Below are 12,061 nucleotides of genomic sequence, written 5' to 3' on the forward strand. Positions count from 1 at the left end.
GTACAGTCATATTCACTGTGGACTTCACGAGTCGTCTTTTGTTTGTAGTTCGAAACTTTAATTAATAAAGTCATGTTTCTTGCACACGCTGCGCCTTGGTCTCCTTCGCTCCTAGACGACCGTGACAGAAAAACCCACCAATCTAGGACCAAGCGGCGTGTCAAGCGGCAACAGGATCCACCTACACAGGATTCATGGACATGGGAGGAGATACTGGATGGAAGGGGTCCTTGGGCACAACCGGGAGAATATCGCCGCCCTCGTGAAGAGCTGGAGGCAGCTAAAGCCGAGAGGAGGCAATATGAGGAGGCAGCACAGAGGCAAGGCTGGAAGCCCGTGAGCACTAGCCAAAAATTTCTTGGGGGGGGCCTTAAAGGGAGTGTGGCGAAGTCAGGTAGGAGACCTGCGCCTACTCCCTGTACTTACCGTGGAGAGCGAGAGTACGGGCAGACACCGTGTTACGCAGTAGAGCGCATGGTGTCTCCTGTACGCGTGCATAGCCCGGTTCGGTACATTCCAGCTCCACGTATCGGCCGGGCTAGATTGAGCGTTGAGCCGGATGTCATGAAGCCGGCCCAACGCATCAGGCCACCAGTGCGTCTCCTCGGGCCGGCTTACATGGCACCAGCCTTACGCATGGTGTCCCCGGTTCGCCTACATAGCCCGGTGCGGGTTATTCCTCCTTCCCGTACTGGTCGGGCGACGGGGAGCATACAACCAGGTAAGGTTGGGCAGGCTCAGTGCTCAAGGGAGCCAGTAAGCCTGCACGGTCCGGTATTTCCGGCGCCACCTCCCCGCTCCAGCCCAGTACCACCAGTGCCTACACCACGCACCAAGCCTCCTGTGTGTCCCCAGAGTCCTGTGCGTCCTGTTGCTGCTCCCCGCACTAGCCCTGAGATGCGTGTCCTCAGCCCGGAACCACCAGTTCCGGCACCACGCACCAGGCCTATAGTGCGTCTCGGCCGGCCAGAGTCTGCCGTCTGCCCAACGGCGCCTGAACTGCCCGTCTGCCCAACGGCGCCTGAACTGCCCGTCTGCCCAACGGCGCTTGAACTGCCCGTCTGCCCAACGGCGCCTGAACTGCCTGTCTGCCCAACGTCGTCTGAACTGTCTGTCTGCCAAGCGCTGCATGAACTTCCCGTCTGTACTGAGCCTGCAAAGCCGCCCGTCTGCCATGAGCCTTCAGAGCCGTCCGCCAGACCGGAGCCGCTAAAGCCTTCCGCCAGACAGGATCAGCCAGAGCCTTCCGCCAGACAGGATCAGCCAGAGCCTTCCGCCAGACAGGATCAGCCAGAGCCTTCCGCCAGACAGGATCAGCCAGAGCCTTCCGCCAGACAGGATCAGCCAGAGCCTTCCGCCAGACAGGATCAGCCAGAGCCGTCCGCCAGACAGGATCAGCCAGAGCCTTCCGCCAGCCATGAGCAGCCAGATCCGTCAGCCTGCCATGAGCAGCCAGATCCGTCAGCCAGCCATGAGCAGCCAGATCCGCCAGCCAGCCATGAGCAGCCAGATCCGTCAGCCAGCCATGAGCAGCCAGATCCGTCAGCCAGCCATGAGCCGTCCAGCCAGGATCCGCCAGAGCCGTCCAGCCGGGGTCCGCCAGCCAGCCAGGATCCGCCAGAGCCAGCCAGCCAGGATCTGCCATTCAGTCCGGTGCTGCCCCTTAGTCCGGTGCTGCCCCTTAGTCCGGTGCTGCCCCTTAGTCTGGTGCTGCCCCTTATCCTGGTGCTGCCCCTTAGTCCGGTGCTGCCCCTTAGTCCGGTGCTGCCTCTTAGTCCGGTGCTGCCCCTTAATCCGGTGGGGTTAAGTTGGAGGGTGGTCAGTTGGAGGAGGCTACGGAGGCGGGTAGTGACTATGGTGGGGTGGGGACCACGACCAGAGCCGGAACCACCGCCGAAGAGGTATGCCCACCCAGCCCTCCCTGGGTTAGCCCTAGTTGAGGCGCGGTCGCAGTCCGCGCCTTTAGGGGGGGGTACTGTCACACTCTGGCTCTGGGACTTGTATTTGAGCCAGGGTGTATTCGTGTTGTTGGGGTGTGTTCATTTGGGTGTGTGTGGTTTTGGTTAGTTCTTGTGTAGTCATGTGACTCCCAATCGGAGGTAACGAGTGTCAGCTGTCGGCTCGTTATCTCTGATTGGGAGCCATATTTATCTGTATGTTTTCCTTTGGGTGTTGTGGGTTTTTGTTCCTGTACAGTCATATTCACTGTGGACTTCACGAGCCGTCTTTTGTTTGTAGTTCGAAACTTTAATTAATAAAGTCATGTTTCTTGCACACGCTGCGCCTTGGTCTCCTTCGCTCCTAGACGACCGTGACAATCTGGCTTTCCAGGGTCACCTTATTTTTTAATTGTAAAGATGATTACTTTTTTTATTGCAGCTACAGAGTTTTAAAACACACCTATATCATTGCTTTAAATCAGTGCACGAACGAGCACTCTCTCGCAGTCTTTCTCTCCCTCTATCAATTCCATTCAAAATAGATCATCCTGTTCAAGATTGATACACTGCATTCAGAAAGTATTGAGACCTCTTGACTTTTTCCACATTTTGTTACATTACAGCCATATTCTAAAATTGATTAAATTGTTTTTTTCCCTCATCAATCTACACACAATACCCCAGAATGACAAAGCAAAAACAGATTTTTAGAAATGTTTGCAAATGTATTAAAAATAAAAGGCCACTCAAGGACATTCAGAGACTTGTGCCGAAGCAACTTCTGCTTTGTCTTGGCTGTGTGCTTAGGGTCGTTGTCCTGTTGGAAGGTGAACCTTCGCTCCAGTCTGAGGTCCTGAGCCCTCTGGAGCAGGTTTTCATCAAGGATCTCTCTGTACTTTTCTCCGTTCATCTTTCCCTCGATCCTGACTAGTCTCCCAGTCCCTGCCGCTGAAAAACATCCCCACAGCATGATGCTGCCACCACCATGCTTCACCGTAGGGATGGTGCCAGGTTTCCTCCAGACGTGATGCTTGGCTTTAAGGGCAAAGAGTTCTATCTTGGTTTCATCAGACCAGAGAATCTTGTTTCTCATGGTCTGAGAGTCCTTCAGGTGCCTTTTGGCAAACTCCAAGTGGGCTGTCATGTGCCTTTTACTGAGGAGTGGCTTCCGTCTGGCCACTCTTTCATAAAGGCCTGATTGGTGGAGTGCTGCAGAGATGGTTGTCCTTCTGGAAGGTCCTCCCATCTCCACAGAGGAACTCTGGAGCTCTGTCAGAGAGACCATCGGGTTCTTGGTCACCTTCCCTGACCAAGGCCCTTCTCCCCCGATTGCTCAGTTTGGCCGGGCGGCCAGCTCAAGGATTGGTGGTTCCAAACTTCTTCCATTTAAGAATGATGGAGGCCACTGTGTTCTTGGGGACCTTCAATGCTGCAGACATTTTTTGGTACCCTTCCCCAGATCTGTGCCTTGACACAGTCCTGTTTCTGAGCTCTACGGACAATTCTTTAGACCTCATGGCTTGGTTTCTGCTCTGACATGCACTATCAACTGTGGGACCTTATATAGACAGGTGTGTGTCTTTCCAAATCATGTCCAATCAATTGCATTTACTACAGGTGGACGCCAATCAAGTTGTAGTTTCATAGCAATGGTTCTGAATACATATGTAAATAAGGTATTTCTGTTTTTTATTTTTAATAACTTTGCAAACATTTCTAAAAACCTGTTTTCCCTTTGTCATTATGGGGTATTGTGTGTAGATTGATGAGGGAAAAAAAGCAATTTAATCAATTTTAGAATAAGGCTGTAACGTAACAAAATGTGGAAAACGTCAAGGAGTCTGACTTGAATGCACTGTATATAGCCCTATAAATGTCACGCACTGATCTGTTTCACCTGTCTTGTGATTGTCTCCACCCCCCACCAGGTGTCTCCCATTTGTCCCCACTATCCCCTTTGTATTTATACTGGTGTTTTCTGTTTGTCTGTTGCCAGTTCGTCTTGTCCCGTCAAGTCCTACCAGCGTGTTCCCGTGTTTCCTGTGCTCTAGTTTTGCTTTTTCTAGTCTTCCCAGTTCTGACCATCCTGACCCCGATCCTGCCTGCCGTCCTGTACCTGCCTGACTCTGATTTGGATTACGACCCTTGCCTGCCTTGACCTACCGATTGCCTGCCCCTTGTATTGTAATAAACTCTGAGACTCGTACTATCTGCCTCCTGTGTCTGCATCTGTGTCTTAGCCTGAGCTGTGATAATAAATAGATGTCCTAGCCTACCTCTTTCAGGTAATACATTCAATGCAGTATTAGCCTTATATTTAGCTAATGAATGATGGATTATGCATAATAAGCTTCTAACTTAAAATACACACACACCTGTGCTCTGCTGGCCTTTCTTTAAAAAAGGCTCTTTAGCTCTTGGAGTCACACGCAGGAAAAGATAGATTAGAATAGCTTGCTGGACATAATTTTTTTAGCATTTATTATAACAATAGACTATTCGAAGAGGGATTATTAAAACACGTTTTTCAACCATTCCACACATTTCTTGTTAACAAACTATAGTTTTGGCAAGTCGGTTAGGACATCTACTTTGTGCATGACACAAGTAATTTTTCCAACAATTGTTTACAGACAGATTATTTCACTTATAATTCACTGTATCACAATTCCAGTGGGTCAGAAATTTACATACACTAAGTTGACTGTGCCTTTAAACAGCTTGCAAAATTCCAGAAAATGATGTCATGGCTTTAGAAGCTTCTGATAATTGACATCATTTGAGTCAATTGGAGGTGTACCTGTGGATGTATTTCAAGGCCTACCTTCAAACTCAGTGCCTCTTTGCTTGACATCATGGGAAAATCAAAAGAAATCAGCCAAGACCTCAGAAAAAAGAAATTGAGACCTCTACAAGTCTGGTTCATCATTGGGAGCAATTTCCAAGCACCTGAAGGTACCACATTCATCTGTACAAACAATAGTACGCAAGTATAAACACCATGGGACCACGCAGCCGTCATACCGCTCAGGAAGGAGACACGTTCTGTCTCCTAGAGATGATCGTACTTTGGTGCGAAAAGTGCAAATCAATCCCAGAACAACAGCAAAGGACCTTGTGAAGATGCTGGAGGAAACAGGTACAAAAGTATCTATATCCACAGTAAAACAAGTCCTATATCGACATAACCTGAAAGGCCGCTCAGCAGGGAAGAATCCACTGCTCCAAAACCGCCATAAAAAAGCCAGACTACAATTTGCAACTGCACATGGGGACAAAGATCGTACTTTTTGGAGAAATGTCCTCTGGTCTGATGAAACAAAAATATAACTGTTTGGCCATAATGACCATCGTTATGTTTGGAGGAAAAAGGGGGTACCTTGCAAGCCGAAGAACACCATCCCAACCGTGAAGCACGGGGGTGGCAGCATCATGCTGTGGGGGTGCTTTGCTGCAGGAGGGACTGGTGCACTTCACAAAATAGATAGCATCATGAGGAAGGAAAATTATGTGGATATATTGAAGCAACATCTCAAGACATCAGTCAGGAAGTTAAAGCTTGGTCGTAAATGGGTCTTCCAAATGGACAATGACCCCAAGCATACTTCCAAAGTTGTGGCAAAATGGCTTAAGGACAACAATGTCAAGGTATTGGAGTGGCCATCACAAAGCCCTGACCTCAATCCTATAGAAAATGTGTGGGGCAGAACTGAAAAAGCGTGTGCGAGCAAGGAGGCCTACAAACCTGACTCAGTTACACCAGCTCTGTCAGGAGGAATGGCCCAAAATTCACCCAACTTATTGTGGGAAGCTTGTGGAAGGCTACCTGAAACGTTTGACCCAAGTTAAACAATTTAAAGGCAATGCTACCAAATACTAATTGAGTGTATGTAAACTTCTGACCCACTGGGAATGTGATGAAATAAATAAAAGCTGAAATAAATAATTCTCTCTACTATTATTCTGACATTTCACATTCTTAAAATAAAGTGGTGATCCTAACTGACCTAAAACAGGGAATTTTTACTAGGATTAAATGTCAGGAATTGTGAAAAACTGAGTTGAAATGTATTTGGCTAAGGTGTATGTAAACTTCCGACTTCAACTGTATATTCAAGCATGTCATTAGAATGATGAAGATAAGGACAACAAAACGTATTTCATTTAACTGTTGAAAGCGAGGAAGGAATTAAGCAACACTAGAGAGAGAAAGAGGAGGTACGCTAATAACATCAGGAGAAATATTATGAACAATTCAAATCAAATTCGCTAGTCTATACTTGTAACTTTGTAGGCTGCATGTGCTGCAAAAGAATCACATGTTCTCTCCCTGCTTTATCATGGTTTGAACGATGTGTGTAATTCCAGTCCAGTATAATACAACACAGTACAGTAATACAATTTACACTAAAAAAGATTAGCCTTCTGGAGCTTGTTTAATTTATTTACCCAAGAGAGCATAGCGAGGCCTATATCTATGGGCTTTTCTGTTTTCTGTTGTGCGTAATGTGCAGTAGCGTACAGTATATATCATATAGCCTATGTATTGGAAATGGCACAATCATTTGGGCTTTTTTGGGCTTGGGCTCATTAAATGTTTTTAATGTAGGGCTCATAAAATGTATTTAGTCAGGTTCAGTTTGCATCAGGCATGATTTGTTTTAATCAAAGCTCTAATCAAATTCAGACATAGGCCCATTTATAGTATATAGTTTATAATGCTTTTGAATGACACTTCCGGTTTTGACAGGAAATACTGGGTTACCCGGGAGAAAAGTGATTTATTCTTGGGATGGAACATTTAAAATACTGGGAAAATATTAAACCCTAGTCTGGAATACAGCTAACCTGTCAGTGAGAGGGCCTGGAGCAGGGAGGAGTATAAACATACAGGACAGGGGGAGAGGAAGGGTCAGTGGTTAGCATGGCTCTCCGCTAACCTACAATACAGAGGAGAGGTCAGTGAGAACACCTGGGGCAGGGAGGATTTTTGTTTTTACTCTAAGTGTCCAGCTGGCACTGTGTGTACATTATAGGTGTGTGTGTCTGTGTTTGTGTGTTTGTGTGTACAGTATAGGTGTGTGTGTCCCTGTCCTGCCAGGTCAAGGTGATTGTCGGTAGGCTGATTTCCCAGGGGCCTTTGCGTTTGGATGCGCTCCCTCCCACCTCCCAGTGCCAAGTTAATGCAATGATCAGTAGTGAGGTATGAGAGCCGACCGTGGGTTGGGTGTGTGTGTTTATAATGATTTGTGGTGAGGTGTGAGAACAACCGGCGACAGCAGGGCAATTCATTCACTGGCAGTAGCTATTCATCACCCCACGTGTTAGAGAGAGAGAGAGAGAGAGAGAGAGAGAGAGAGAGAGAGAGAGAGAGAGAGAGAGAAAGGCACCTTCGCCCCTTCGCCTCACCCCCCCCTCTCTCCAACCTCCCTTCCCCTCTCTCCGTGCAGGACTAACTTATGAGAGGGCACAATTTAAGGGACAGGGGAACGAAGCTAGGGCCACATGGGGTAAAAGTCCACTTGCAGTTCCTCCTCAAGAACAAGTAGAAGAGAGAGAAGTAGATGCGGTCAGTTAAAGAAGGGTGTTCTAAAACTGCCTCCACACACACCATGTAGAAGAGGAATATACAGTGGGGGAAAAAAGTATTTAGTCAGCCACCAATTGTGCAAGTTCTCCCACTTAAAAAGATGAGAGAGGCATGTAATTTTCATCATAGGTACACGTCAACTATGACAGACAAAATGAGAAAAAAAAATCCAGAAAATCACATTGTAGGATTTTTAATGAATTTATTTGCAAATTATGGTGGAAAATAAGTATTTGGTCAATAACAAAAGTTTCTCAATACTTTGTTATATACACTTTGTTGGCAATGACACAGGTCAAACGTTTTCTGTAAGTCTTCACAAGGTTTTCACACACTGTTGCTGGTATTTTGGCCCATTCCTCCATGCAGATCTCCTCTAGAGCAGTGATGTTTTGGGGCTGTCGCTGGGCAACACGGACTTTCAACTCCCTCCAAAGATTTTCTATGGGGTTGAGATCTGGAGACTGGCTAGGCCACTCCAGGACCTTGAAATGCTTCTTACGAAGCCACTCCTTCGTTGCCCGGGCGGTGTGTTTGGGATCATTGTCATGCTGAAAGACCCAGCCACGTTTCATCTTCAATGCCCTTGCTGATGGAAGGAGGTTTTCACTCAAAATCTCACGATACATGGCCCCATTCATTCTTTCCTTTACACGGATCAGTCGTCCTGGTCCCTTTGCAGAAAAACAGCCCCAAAGCATGATGTTTCCACTCCCATGCTTCACAGTAGGTATGGTGTTCTTTGGATGCAACTCAGCATTCTTTGTCCTCCAAACACGACGAGTTGAGTTTTTACCAAAAAGTCATCTGACCATATCACATTCTCCCAATCCTCTTCTGGATCATTCAAATGCACTCTAGCAAACTTCAGACGGGCCTGGACATGTACTGGCTTAAGCAGGGGGACACGTCTGGCACTGCATGATTTGAGTCCCTGGCGGCGTAGTGTGTTACTGATGGTAGGCTTTGTTACTTTGGTCCCAGCTCTCTGCAGGTCATTCACTAGGTCCCCCCGTGTGTTTCTGGGATTTTTGCTCACCGTTCTTGTGATCATTTTGACCCCACGGGGTGAGATTATCAGTGGTCTTGTATGTCTTCCATTTCCTAATAATTGCTCCCACAGTTGATTTCTTCAAACCAAGCTGCTTACCTATTGCAGATTCAGTCTTCCCAGCCTGGTGCAGGTCTACAATTTTGTTTCTGGTGTCCTTTGACAGCTCTTTGGTCTTGGCCATAGTGGAGTTTGGAGTGTGACTGTTTGAGGTTGTGGACAGGTGTCTTTTATACTGATAACAAGTTCAAACAGGTGCCATTAATACAGGTAACGAGTGGAGGACAGAGGAGTCTCTTAAAGAAGAAGTTACAGGTCTGTGAGAGCCAGAAATCTTGCTTGTTTGTAGGTGACCAAATACTTATTTTCCACCATAATTTGCAAATAAATTCATAAAAAATCCTACAATGTGATTTTCTGGAAAAAAAAATCTCAATTTGTCTGTCATAGTTGACGTGTACCTATGATGAAAATTACAGGCCTCTCTAATCTTTTTAAGTGGGAGAACTTGCACAATTGGTGGCTGACTAAATACTTTTTTCCCCCACTGTAGCTACCTCACATAGGGTATGGCCTGACAAAATATGAACTGAGTAGGATATGAGAGTAACCGTGGTGACTGGTATTCCATGAACGCAGCAGGCAGCAGAAGCAGCAGTCTTATCTCGGGAGCCTGGCTGAGAATAAATATGTTTCTGTCTGTGGCATGAAATGATGCGTGGAGTCCTGTAATGGTAAACAGCGGGTTTCCCTGTGTGTGTGTGTGTGTTTGTGGTGTGTGTGTGTGTCTGAATCTGTGTGTGTGTGTGTGTGTGTGTGTCTGGTTGGTCACATCATGGCTGTCATCAGGAATGCACAGCCACAGTGCAGAGATTGAAACAGGAGGAAGAAACTGCAATGTCAAAATGTTATGTCATTCTTGGCTGGTCAAGGACGAAATTAGCTGAGAGTCAAAGAGGAGAGAAGGAGAGTCAGAGAGGAGTCAGAGAGGAGAGAAGGAGAGTCAGAGAGGAGAGGAGAGTCAGAGAGGAGAGGAGGAGAGTCAGAGAGGAGAGGAGGAGAGGAGAGTCAGAGAGGAGAGGAGGAGAGAAGAGTCAGAGAGGAGAGTAGAGGAGGAGAGGAGAGTAGGAGAGGAGAGTAGGAGAGGAGAGTAGGAGAGGAGGAGAGGATTCAGAGAGGAGAGGAGGAGAGGAGAGGAGGAGAGAAGAGTCAGAGAGGAGAGTAGAGGAGGAAGGAGAGGAGGAGAGGAGAGGAGAGGAGGAGAGGAGAGTCAGAAAGGAGAGTAGAGGAGGAGAGAAGGAGAGGATTCAGAGAGGAGAGGAGGAGAGGAGAGTCAGAAAGGAGAGTAGAGGAGGAGAGGAGGAGAGGAGGAGAGGAGCGGCTGGGGTTTAGATGATGTATGTCAGAAGGGAAAACTGTCATACCGAAGCTGCAACTATCAAAGATACTACTAACAACATCACATTACAGTATAAAACAAAGCAACATGTGGATTTATATTCAGCAAAGTTCACACAAGCCCTGTGTTTGACACTCTCAAAACCACACACATGCACACAAACACACACACAATGGCCTCTCAGCTTCAGCTTGGGTATCCCTTTACTGTAGTGTCAGAGTGAAACTGGAGATCCCTTTGAGCCCTCTGTGTCCTCCTCCCTGCACGAACCTAATAGAACACTAAAGTAATACACAGAACCCAGAAGGCTATTTGTTATCAAAGCAGCTGTAGCGGCATCGGCCAGGCTGAGAAGGGTGGGTGGATCAGATGGACACCGACAGCGACACACCCTACTTACCTCTCCTCCCTGCCCTCACCTGTCATGGACAGGATCAATGTCTGGGGAACTGGAGGAGGGACAGGGACAGGAGTCACATGACACAACACACACTAACCTAATGAGACCAGCAGGAACTCTCACGCAGGCCAGGCACACAGTCAAAGCATACACCCTACACCATACATCTAAGCACACAAACACACCCATGCACACACACTGTAGATGTACACACACACTCATACACTCGCCATATTATGCATGCACACACTCACACACAGTTCAAGAAGATGTGTGTTATGAAAGAGTGAGTCAACAGCCTTCACTGGCATCTCTACACCCCATCAGTTTCACAGCTCTCACTTGAGTGAATCAATGTCTGGGGTCTACAAGTACAAAAACCTTCTATTTGTACATTTCATGTTGTGCTGTATTGAAGCTCTATACAGCTGAATGCTGACATTATTCCACTGGGATGGATAGTAAGCTTGAAGAGAGGCTGAGATGGGAAGGGGGGAGGACAGAGAAATACATGGGCTCAATCCCAATACCCCCCCTTAACCCACCCCCTTAGCCCGCCCCCTCCGTTTTGCGCGATCCCGCGAGCCCCATCGAGGCGTAGTGGTATCCCAATTGAACTTTGAGTGAGGCGTAATGCCTTTTCAGCCCTCTAGTTGGCCCTCCAAACAAAGCGAATCGAGATGCAGACTTTCTATTGAGTGTTTCCCAGAACTCCCATGATGCTCTGCGACCCAACCCTGGAGTTGCTTCAAGAATAATGGCTGACAAAAATACCAGGATGGAAGCAGATGTAAGTAATTATAACTTCATAATGATTCCTGCAAAATATTTACAGTTAAGAGGAATACACTGCGTGCACAAAACATTAGGAATACCTGCTCTTTTCCATGGCATAGACTGACCAGGTGAATCCAGGTGAAAGCTATGATCCTTTGTTGATGTCACTTGTTAAATCCACTTCAGTCAGTGTAGATGAAGGGGAGGAATATTTAAGCCATGAGACAATTGAGACATGGATTGTGTATGTGTGCCATTCAGAGGGTGAATGGGCAAGACAAAATATTGAAGTGCCTTTGAATGGGGTATGGTAGTAGGTTCCAGGCGCACCGCTTTGAGTGTGTCAAGAACTGCAGCTCTGCTGGGTTTTTCACGCTCAACAGTTTCCCGTGTGTATCAAGAATGGTCCACCACCCAAAAGACATCCAGCCAATTTGGGCCAGCATCCCTGTGGAGTACTTTCAACACCTTGTAGAGTCCATGCCCGACGAATTGAGGCTGTTCTGAGGGCAGAAGGGGGTGCAACTCAATACTAGGAAGGTGTTCCTAATGTTTTGTACACTAAGTATATGTTTTTTTATGTAGAGACAAACGATTATGCCTATTTTATGGTCATAAAATACATTTACGAACATCGCTATTTAACAAGCTATCTGGCTATATGGGTGTTTGACATTTATATGAATTGTAATTCGTGTAGTTAAACGTTTTAATGACCAGAAAACCAGGCTGTCATCTTGTGAAACCCAGTGGATGTAAAGAATCTAGCTAAAGCATTTACAGGTACTGCAAATTGAATAAACAATTTACACTGAACAAAAATGTAAACGCAACATGTAAAGTGTCGGTCCCATGTTTCATGAGCTGAAATAAAATATCCTAGAAATGTTCCATACGCACAAAA

The 12,061-nt window shown here is 46.8% G+C and overlaps 1 protein-coding gene across 1 annotated transcript in view; it reads right to left on the minus strand.

The window, feature by feature from the left end:
• LOC311146003 (alpha-(1,6)-fucosyltransferase-like) overlaps positions 1-12,061 on the minus strand; it is a gene marked incomplete at its 5' end in the record, with an annotated part of 77,788 nt that overhangs the window by 39,286 nt on the left and 26,441 nt on the right. The window lies entirely within an intron of this gene.

Source organism: Coregonus lavaretus, assembly GCF_964263955.1.
Source record: "Coregonus lavaretus genome assembly, chromosome: 18".
Lineage (NCBI taxonomy): Eukaryota > Metazoa > Chordata > Actinopteri > Salmoniformes > Salmonidae > Coregonus > Coregonus lavaretus.